Source organism: Carassius gibelio, chromosome B19 (assembly GCF_023724105.1).
Source record: "Carassius gibelio isolate Cgi1373 ecotype wild population from Czech Republic chromosome B19, carGib1.2-hapl.c, whole genome shotgun sequence".
Classification (NCBI taxonomy): domain Eukaryota; kingdom Metazoa; phylum Chordata; class Actinopteri; order Cypriniformes; family Cyprinidae; genus Carassius; species Carassius gibelio.
Window position 1 is genome coordinate 15,327,642 of NC_068414.1, and position 11,430 is coordinate 15,339,071.

An 11,430-nucleotide genomic window follows, 5' to 3' on the forward strand; every position below is an offset into this window, starting at 1 on the left:
GCTTTTCAACAGGTCCGCTCCATCGATGGCCAGCCTCTCCAACCTGCCCACCCGCTCACCTATCCGTATTTTGCCATTTTAAGAGATCGGTTGTATCGAGTGACCCAAGGTAATCGTGTCAGCAGGCCTTTACCCAGGTCAAGGCTGCCCTGTGTGGCGGGTCGTTGTTACACTCTCCTGATTTTTCTCTCCATTTTCTGTTGCAGACGGATGCGTTGGACAGGGGACTGGGTGCAGTCCTGTCCCAGGAGATAGAGGTGGAGGAACGGCGGCCGGTGTTGTACATTAGCCAGAAGCTCTCGAAGAGAGAGGTTAAGTACAGCACCATAGAAAAAGAGTGCCTTGCCATCAGATGGGCTGTCCTCACCCTCCGCTATTATCTCCTGGGATGGGAATTCGCCCTCTGTTTGGACCATGCTCCGCTGCAGTGGCTCCACCGCATGAAGGATACCAATGCGCAGATCACTCGTTGGTATCTGGCTCTACAGTCTTTTAAGTTCAAGGTTTTAAGGTCAAGGTGTTCAGATGGCTGTGGCAGACTTCCTCTCCAGAAATGGGGGGGAGGGGGGTATGTGGCAGGGGGGGCGTGGTTTAGCGAAGTCTGCAGCGGGAGAGAGAATCAAGTGACGAACGGTAAGTGAGTGGTTTGGGCGGAAACGATCAACACCTGTCTCTTGTTTCAGTAATTGGCGTGTAGAGAGTATTAAACGCCAGGAGAGACAAAAGCAGACGAGAGAGAGAGGGACTGCTGACCACCGGAAGGAGTTAACCAGAAGCGTTTGCCTATAGAGTCTGTCAGAATAAAAGTCACCATTAGTGTTTGTAACGATTACTCTTGATTTATTAAAAATCTTGTCAGCTGTCTATCTGACAGATAAATTACAATTGAACATATAATCAAACAAAAACAGTTATTTTAAGTTGCAATAATATTTTACAGTATTGCTGTTTTTACTGTACTTTTGGTCAAATAATTGCTTAAAACACTTTCAAAACTATCAAAAATCTTCTTAACCAATTAATATAAAAGAACACTTGAATGTCAGAGCATTAGATAATATCAGACCAAATGACTTTATCATGAACAGTATATCTGCTGTTTTATAAATTTATAACCAGTATGCAATGCGTCCCCCCCCCCCCCACCCCAAAAAAAAATTCCCCTGGTTTAATACTGGTTTATTCTTTTCAGTTGTAATATTTAATTCCAGTGTACATTGACATTCATGTGTCAGTCCAATGAGTGAATGCTCTTTCCACCCATACCTGTCAGATTAGCATGCAGTCTCTGTTTAAATTAAGAGGAAGATTTGTTATTGTAAAAGACTGAGATTAGTCAGACGAGTGTTGGATTACTCAGTCGGCAGAATTCCCCACATCTCTACACCTCAGTCGCTGTCATCTTCTTACAGATATGTGGGAGGCAGTTCATGATGCTACACATGGAGGAAGCTCACAATGTGTTGTCATATACGCCAAACTTGGCCAATTTCATATAATGTCATTATTCCAGGGAAGAGCACAAGCGTGTCGTGTGCCTCTGAAAACGGCATCCCATGACCAAAATTTTGATGTATTCTTCATTTGGCTTCTGTTTCACTTCCTTTGGAGAAGCTATGATATTTTTAAAGAAGTAATCTCACAATTGAGGTGGAGGGTGAATAAATATAGTTTAGTAATTTCAGGGGAATGTTTTATCAGTCAGTATTTACAATGACTGAATCAAAAGTATGTTGTGGTAAATTTGCCTGAGATACAGTATCTCATCTAAAAAGATTACGTTTTAAACATATCTATAGCTCTATAATAAAGTCATAGATCAAAGCAAGGGCTGCAAGGGAGCTCTGTGTTTTTCAGTTCAGCGTTTGCACTGAAATGTGACCACAGAGATTCACTACACTATTTTTAAATGTCCTACTTTTGATTTCTCCAGATTCAGTAAGCCTACGTATCTTTCACATCTCTACGCAGAAGCTGAAGACCTGCATCATTTGGCCCATGCACTGGCAATGCACTGGAAATTGCTGTTGGTATAGTGATGTACCACAGTTTCCAATATACACCTCACATACACCTTTAACGTTTGAGCAATATGGTAATGAGAACAAGGATTAAAACTGCTTGTGGATGTAAAACAGCGCAGGAATGGTTTCTTGCATTACCATGTGTCTACAAGCTCTGACAGCAGACATAACTACTTTCTCACAAAAACAATTTGTTAGCCTATTGACTGAAAATCCTTTTTAAAGAATCAAACATGAATTTTTAAAGAAGCTATTTAAGTGTTGGGAAGTAACTGCCACTGGTTACATGTAACAGAGTTGCACAAATTAATTATATAAATAAATGTAACTGTAATCAAAGTATGTCACAGTGTCTGGGTTGTTGTTCCCCGGGGTTCCACTAGATGTCCTCCTTCTCACGGTGTCTGTCCCAGATCACTTCCTGTTCCCTTATATGGTCACCTTCCTCCTTGTTGCGTAATTGATTGTTCCCCGCACCTGTCTCCTGTTTCCCCATTATCCTTCTGTGTATAAATACCCAGTCTGTCTTAGTTTATGTTACGGAGTCCTTGTTTAATGTCAGGTTATTTCATGTCCGTCATCCTTGCCTTGCCTTGCCTTGCCTTGCCTTGCCTTGCCTTGCCTTGCCTTGCCTTGCCTTGCCTTGCCTTGCCTTCGTGTCTTGTTTTTATGTGGATGGATGTTTTGGTTTCGACCCCTGCCTGGACTGTTTACCCCTCTGGATTATCCCTTGAATAAATATTACTTACCTGCAATTGGTTCTCTCGCCGTCTTTCAAGCGCCTCGTAACGTGACAGAAGGACTCCGTCAAACAGAGAACCAGCATGTATGTCTGCCCATGCCTCATCCCCAGCCACAGAGCGGGACAGCGGCGGTTTTGAAGGAACTCGCCTGGTGGTTTTTCGGGGGACCAGGGGAGGTCGCTGAGGAGGGAGTGGTCGAGAGGACTCAGCATCACTCTCAACCATGGCCTCCCTTCGATCCGGGGCTTCTTTGGGATGGATCAGAGCCTCCCTCTCACCATAGCGGACGGAGAGGTGAGAGGAAGCGCATGCCCGCCATGGTAGCGCCACAACCCAAGATAGCCGCCAACCCTGCGCCGCTGCGGTGCAGGGCCACCAAACTCCCATCACGAGGCAAGATGGAAGCCAGCCTCACACCACAGTACCCGATGGCCACCAGCTCAGCACCGACGCCCAAGACGGCCGCTGTCTCATTCTTGGATTATTTCGCTACGCTATCAAGAATACTTGAGGTTCCCAAGACGGTTCACGTCATGGCTGCTGAGCCAGCGCTTCAGCACAAGATGGCCGTTAACCCAGCGCCACAGCTCAAGATGGCCGCTGAGCCAGCACCACAGCACAAGATGGCTGCCAGCCCAGAGCCACAGCACAAGATGGCCACCAGCCCAGAGCCACAGCACACGATGGCCGCCAGCTTAGAGCCACAGACCAAGATGGCTGATTCAACGCCTGAGTCGCCAGTACAGGTGCCACCGACTCGCCGTCATAGAGGGCGGAGGACGAGGAGACAGGCATCGACCGTCCCTCAAGGCCTGGAGAACGTTCCCGAGCGGACCGTTTCCGTTCCCGAGGCGGTGCCCGATGCTGTTCCAGATGCCGAGGCGGTGCCCAATGCTGTTCCAGAGGTCGAGGCGGTGCCCGATGCTGTTCTGGAGGTCGAAGTGGGGCCCGAGGCCGAGGCGGTGCCCAATGCTGTTCCAGAGGCTGAGGCGAGGCCCGATGCTGTTCCAGAGGTCGAAGCGAAACCCGACGCTGTTCTGGAGGTCGGGGCGGTGCCCGACGCTGTTCCAGAGGGCGAGGCGAGGCCCGATGCTGTTCCGGAGGTCGAAGCGAAACCCGACGCTGTTCTGGAGGTCGGGGCGGTGCCCGATGCTGTTCCCGATGCCGAGGCACAGTCCATTGCCGTTCTGGAGGCCGAGGCGGTGCCCGATGCGGTTCCCGAGGCGGTGCCCGATGCAGTTCCCGAGGCGGTGCCCGATGCTGTTCCCGAGGCCGAGGCTGTTCCCGAGGAGGTGCTCGCTGCTGTTCGAGAGGCCGAGGCGGTGCCCAATGCAATTCCCGAGGCGGTGCCCGATGCAGTCCCCGAGGCGGTGCCCGATGCAGTCCCCGAGGCGGTGCCCGATGCAGTCCCCGAGGCGGTGCCCGATGCAGTCCCCGAGGCGGTGCCCGATGCAGTTCCCGAGGCGGTGCCCGATGCTGTTCCCGAGGCTGTTCCCGAGGAGGTGCTCGCTGCTGTTCGAGAGGCCGAGGCGGTGCCCGATGCAGTCCCCGAGGCGATGCCCGATGCAGTCCCCGAGGCGGAGCCCGATGCAGTTCCCGAGGCGGAGCCTGATGCTGTTCCCAAAGCCGAGGCTGTTCCCGAGGAGGTGCTCGCTGCTGTTCGAGAGGCCGAGGCGGTGCCCGATGCAGTTCCCGAGGCGGTGCCCGATGCCGAGGCGGTGCCCGAGGTCGTTCCCGATGTGGTGATCGATGCCGTTCTGGAGGCTGAGGCGGTGACCACGAGGATGTGGTGGTCGTCCGCTCCGCCCTGGGGGACTCTGGCGGTGACCACGAGGACGTGGTGGTCGTCCGCTCCGCCCTGGGGGACTCTGGCGGTGACCACACGGCTGTGGTGGTCATCCGCTCCGCCCTGGGGGACTCTGGCGGTGACCACACGGCTGTGGTGGTCGTCCACTCCGCCCTGGAAGCTCTGACTTTGACCACAAGGTCATGGTGGCCTTCCGCTCCGCCCTGGAGGGTTCTGGCCTTGACCACACGGCTGTGGTGGTCATCTGCTCCGCCCTGGTGGACGCCTCAACATGTCCTTCATGGACTTCTGTTTTGTGTTTTTTGAGTTCTGTTATGTTTCTGTCTGTTCCCCTCAGTTAGTCTGGCCCTCCGTCCCTCCCCCTGTACCGCCTCCGGGCCCCCTCCCTCCTGGTCTCCCTGTTTTATGTTTACATTTCTGGTGTTTGTTCCCCATGTGTTCCTTTTCCGGCCCTCCGTCCCTCCCCCTGAGCCTCCACCTGTCCGCCTCCCTCCTGGTCTCTGTGTTGTGTTTTGTCTTGGAGCGTCTGGGAGCCGCTCCGTAGAGGGGGGGTACTGTCACAGTGTCTGGGTTGTTGTTCCCCGGGGTTCCACTAGATGTCCTCCTTCTCACGGTGTCTGTCCCAGATCACTTCCTGTTCCCTTATATGGTCACCTTCCTCCTTGTTGCGTAATTGATTGTTCCCCCCACCTGTCTCCTGTTTCCCCATTATCCTTCTGTGTGTAAATACCCAGTCTGTCTTAGTCTATGTTACGGAGTCCTTGTTTAATGTCAGGTTATTTCATGTCCGTCATCCTTGCCTTGCCTTGCCTTCGTGTCTTGTTTTTATGTGGATGGATGTTTTGGTTTCGACCCCTGCCTGGACTGTTTACCCCTCTGGATTATCCCTTGAATAAATATTACTTACCTGCAATTGGTTCTCTCGCCGTCTTTCAAGCGTCTCGTAACGTGACAGAAGGACTCCGTCAAACAGAGAACCAGCAGGTATGTCTGCCCATGCCTCATCCCCAGCCACAGAGCGGGACAGCGGCGGTTTTGAAGGAACTCGCCTGGTGGTTTTTCGGGGGACCAGGGGGGGTCGCCGAGGAGGGAGTGGTCGAGAGGACTCGGCATCACGCTCAACCATGGCCTCCCTTCGATCCGGGGCTTCTTTGGGATGGATCAGAGCCTCCCTCTCACCATAGCGGACGGAGAGGTGAGAGGAAGCGCATGCCCGCCATGGTAGCGCCACAACCCAAGATAGCCGCCAACCCTGCGCCGCTGCGGTGCAGGGCCACCAAACTCCCATCACGAGGCAAGATGGAAGCCAGCCTCACACCACAGTACCCGATGGCCACCAGCTCAGCACCGACGCCCAAGACGGCCGCTGTCTCATTCTTGGATTATTTCGCTACGCTATCAAGAATACTTGAGTTTCCCAAGACGGTTCACGTCATGGCTGCTGAGCCAGCGCTTCAGCACAAGATGGCCGTTAACCCAGCGCCACAGCTCAAGATGGCCGCTGAGCCAGCGCCACAGCACAAGATGGCTGCCAGCCCAGAGCCACAGCACAAGATGGCCACCAGCCCAGCGCCACAGCACACGATGGCCGTCAGCTTAGAGCCACAGACCAAGATGGCCATCAGTTTAGAGCCACAGCACAAGATGGCCGCCAGCCCAGAGCCACAGCACAAGATGGCTGATTCAACGCCTGAGTCGCCAGTACAGGTGCCACCGACTCACCGTCATAGAGGGCGGAGGACGAGGAGAGAGGCGTCGACTGTCCCTCAAGGCCTGGAGAACGTTCCCGAGCGGACCGTTTCCGTTCCCGAGGCGGTGCCCGATGCTGTTCCAGATGCCGAGGCGGTGCCCAATGCTGTTACAGATGCCGAGGCGGTGCCCAATGCTGTTCCAGAGGTCGAGGCGGTGCCCGATGCTGTTCTGGAGGTCGAAGTGGGGCCCGAGGCCGAGGCGGTGCCCAATGCTGTTCCAGAGGCTGAGGCGAGGCCCGATGCTGTTCCAGAGGTCGAAGCGAAACCCGACGCTGTTCTGGAGGTCGGGGCGGTGCCCGACGCTGTTCCAGAGGGCGAGGCGAGGCCCGATGCTGTTCCGGAGGTCGAAGCGAAACCCGACGCTGTTCTGGAGGTCGGGGCGGTGCCCGATGCTGTTCCCGATGCCGAGGCACAGTCCATTGCCGTTCTGGAGGCCGAGGCGGTGCCCGATGCGGTTCCCGAGGCGGTGCCCGATGCAGTTCCCGAGGCGGTGCCCGATGCTGTTCCCGAGGCCGAGGCTGTTCCCGAGGAGGTGCTCGCTGCTGTTCGAGAGGCCGAGGCGGTGCCCAATGCAATTCCCGAGGCGGTGCCCGATGCAGTCCCCGAGGCGGTGCCCGATGCAGTCCCCGAGGCGGTGCCCGATGCAGTCCCCGAGGCGGTGCCCGATGCAGTCCCCGAGGCGGTGCCCGATGCAGTTCCCGAGGCGGTGCCCGATGCTGTTCCCGAGGCTGTTCCCGAGGAGGTGCTCGCTGCTGTTCGAGAGGCCGAGGCGGTGCCCGATGCAGTCCCCGAGGCGATGCCCGATGCAGTCCCCGAGGCGGAGCCCGATGCAGTTCCCGAGGCGGAGCCTGATGCTGTTCCCAAAGCCGAGGCTGTTCCCGAGGAGGTGCTCGCTGCTGTTCGAGAGGCCGAGGCGGTGCCCGATGCAGTTCCCGAGGCGGTGCCCGATGCCGAGGCGGTGCCCGAGGTCGTTCCCGATGTGGTGATCGATGCCGTTCTGGAGGCTGAGGCGGTGACCACGAGGATGTGGTGGTCGTCCGCTCCGCCCTGGGGGACTCTGGCGGTGACCACGAGGACGTGGTGGTCGTCCGCTCCGCCCTGGGGGACTCTGGCGGTGACCACACGGCTGTGGTGGTCATCCGCTCCGCCCTGGGGGACTCTGGCGGTGACCACACGGCTGTGGTGGTCGTCCACTCCGCCCTGGAAGCTCTGACTTTGACCACAAGGTCATGGTGGCCTTCCGCTCCGCCCTGGAGGGTTCTGGCCTTGACCACACGGCTGTGGTGGTCATCTGCTCCGCCCTGGTGGACGCCTCAACATGTCCTTCATGGACTTCTGTTTTGTGTTTTTTGAGTTCTGTTATGTTTCTGTCTGTTCCCCTCAGTTAGTCTGGCCCTCCGTCCCTCCCCCTGTACCGCCTCCGGGCCCCCTCCCTCCTGGTCTCCCTGTTTTATGTTTACATTTCTGGTGTTTGTTCCCCATGTGTTCCTTTTCCGGCCCTCCGTCCCTCCCCCTGAGCCTCCACCTGTCCGCCTCCCTCCTGGTCTCTGTGTTGTGTTTTGTCTTGGAGCGTCTGGGAGCCGCTCCGTAGAGGGGGGGTACTGTCACAGTGTCTGGGTTGTTGTTCCCCGGGGTTCCACTAGATGTCCTCCTTCTCACGGTGTCTGTCCCAGATCACTTCCTGTTCCCTTATATGGTCACCTTCCTCCTTGTTGCGTAATTGATTGTTCCCCCCACCTGTCTCCTGTTTCCCCATTATCCTTCTGTGTGTAAATACCCAGTCTGTCTTAGTCTATGTTACGGAGTCCTTGTTTAATGTCAGGTTATTTCATGTCCGTCATCCTTGCCTTGCCTTGCCTTCGTGTCTTGTTTTTATGTGGATGGATGTTTTGGTTTCGACCCCTGCCTGGACTGTTTACCCCTCTGGATTATCCCTTGAATAAATATTACTTACCTGCAATTGGTTCTCTCGCCGTCTTTCAAGCGTCTCGTAACGTGACAGAAGGACTCCGTCAAACAGAGAACCAGCAGGTATGTCTGCCCATGCCTCATCCCCAGCCACAGAGCGGGACAGCGGCGGTTTTGAAGGAACTCGCCTGGTGGTTTTTCGGGGGACCAGGGGGGGTCGCCGAGGAGGGAGTGGTCGAGAGGACTCGGCATCACGCTCAACCATGGCCTCCCTTCGATCCGGGGCTTCTTTGGGATGGATCAGAGCCTCCCTCTCACCATAGCGGACGGAGAGGTGAGAGGAAGCGCATGCCCGCCATGGTAGCGCCACAACCCAAGATAGCCGCCAACCCTGCGCCGCTGCGGTGCAGGGCCACCAAACTCCCATCACGAGGCAAGATGGAAGCCAGCCTCACACCACAGTACCCGATGGCCACCAGCTCAGCACCGACGCCCAAGACGGCCGCTGTCTCATTCTTGGATTATTTCGCTACGCTATCAAGAATACTTGAGTTTCCCAAGACGGTTCACGTCATGGCTGCTGAGCCAGCGCTTCAGCACAAGATGGCCGTTAACCCAGCGCCACAGCTCAAGATGGCCGCTGAGCCAGCGCCACAGCACAAGATGGCTGCCAGCCCAGAGCCACAGCACAAGATGGCCACCAGCCCAGCGCCACAGCACACGATGGCCGTCAGCTTAGAGCCACAGACCAAGATGGCCATCAGTTTAGAGCCACAGCACAAGATGGCCGCCAGCCCAGAGCCACAGCACAAGATGGCTGATTCAACGCCTGAGTCGCCAGTACAGGTGCCACCGACTCACCGTCATAGAGGGCGGAGGACGAGGAGAGAGGCGTCGACTGTCCCTCAAGGCCTGGAGAACGTTCCCGAGCGGACCGTTTCCGTTCCCGAGGCGGTGCCCGATGCTGTTCCAGATGCCGAGGCGGTGCCCAATGCTGTTACAGATGCCGAGGCGGTGCCCAATGCTGTTCCAGAGGTCGAGGCGGTGCCCGATGCTGTTCTGGAGGTCGAAGTGGGGCCCGAGGCTGAGGCGGTGCCCAATGCTGTTCCAGAGGCTGAGGCGAGGCCCGATGCTGTTCCAGAGGTCAAAGCGAAACCCGACGCTGTTCTGGAGGTCGGGGCGGTGCCCGACGCTGTTCCAGAGGGCGAGGCGAGGCCCGATGCTGTTCCGGAGGTCGAAGCGAAACCCGACGCTGTTCTGGAGGTCGGGGCGGTGCCCGATGCTGTTCCCGATGCCGAGGCACAGTCCATTGCCGTTCTGGAGGCCGAGGCGGTGCCCGAGGCGGTGCCCGATGCGGTTCCCGAGGCGGTGCCCGATGCAGTTCCCGAGGCGGTGCCCGATGCTGTTCCCGAGGCCGAGGCTGTTCCCGAGGAGGTGCTCGCTGCTGTTCGAGAGGCCGAGGTGGTGCCCGATGCAATTCCCGATATGGTCACCTTCCTCCTTGTTGCGTAATTGATTGTTCCCCCCACCTGTCTCCTGTTTCCCCATTATCCTTCTGTGTGTAAATACCCAGTTTGTCTTAGTCTATGTTACGGAGTCCTTGTTTAATGTCAGGTTATTTCATGTCCGTCATCCTTGCCTTGTCTTGCTTTGCCTTGTCTTCGTGTCTTGTTTTTATGTGGATGGATGTTTTGGTTTCGACCCCTGCCTGGACTGTTTACCCCTCTGGATTATCCCTTGAATAAATATTACTTACCTGCAATTGGTTCTCTCGCCGTCTTTCAAGTGCCTCGTAACGTGACAAAGTATAACTGATGAAAATGATTACAAATGGAGTTACATCTGAATATTTTCACACACACAGATTTGACTGATTTCTTTCCCGAATCGACTGCTCTACGATATGAGAGGTCATGTTTCAGGAGTTTATGTCACATGCTTATCCAATAACTGTTTTAGTCTCTGTTTGGGTTTATGTATATGCTTTAGTTTTTAAGATGAACTGTTTTCCCCCCAAGGCATTGTTAGATGCCAGTGTTTCCTGTCACAGCAATGCAAAGATTTGACTTCAAAAACAGTATCTCTGATTAATGTCTTGTTATTTTTTTAACCTCAAAATGATCTCAAAGTAAAAAGAGGTGTTAAAGTCTGATTTTGTGGTGGCTGTGCTTTAAAGTGACATTTTTATCATCTTAACTCTAGTGAAGTCTGACAGTTTGAAAATGATTAATAATTGAATACATTGATTAGAAATGTATAAAAGCAATCAAAAGGGAATTAAGTGTAATCAGTTACATTATATTAATAAAGTAACTGAAATAGTTACACTGCATATCACATATTACAAATAATATTACATTTCCAAAGTAGCCTTCAGAAGATGGACATTGACAATTGAAAGTATTTGATATTTCATGGTGTTCATTAAGTATTTTATGCTATTTTATGACATTCTGGTTCAAGAAATGTGGAGCTTTTCTGTAAGAGTTTGACATTACATAATCACTAGTATAGCGAATATATTAAAAACTCCTCTACATTATTTTTTTTTCAACAAAGTTGCCATTTTGGTACAAAATATGTACATTTATAATAACCATACAGAAATTTGGAGCCTTTATAAATATCTCTCATCCTCTCAGTAATCAGTCTGACTCATTCATTTATCCAATAACAATTCTTCCCATACCTTATAATATTAATTTATTGAGCTTCACTGTTTACAACATATATTTAGCATGTATTTAAAATATATATTGGCCAAATGTTAAAATAACGTTTAAATTGAATTATACAGCACAATCCTTGTTTACATGAACGCAGAAGCTTTTTTTCTGTATTGATGTGACATAACCTATTGTCATAGTTTCTGTGTTTGTGCTTTTACAAGCATCTACCTGTCGAGCAGAGCTACACTAACATCCCCTGATGTTTTAAGACCTGCATGAACAGCCATTGTCTGAGATAAACGGACAGAATAATTCCTCTCCTAGCACACGTTCACGCTGTGAGGCAAAAGCACTTATTTCTTTGTGCACTTTCAATTATGTCATGATGAACACACAAACACAAAAAGAGGAAATGATGTTGTTAACTTCTCATTTGGAGCGGAGGACTGAGTTTTGGAAAACCTTTGAAGAAAGAGCAGAATATCGCAACAAACAGAGAAAAATCCATTCAAGAATTTTTGATTGATT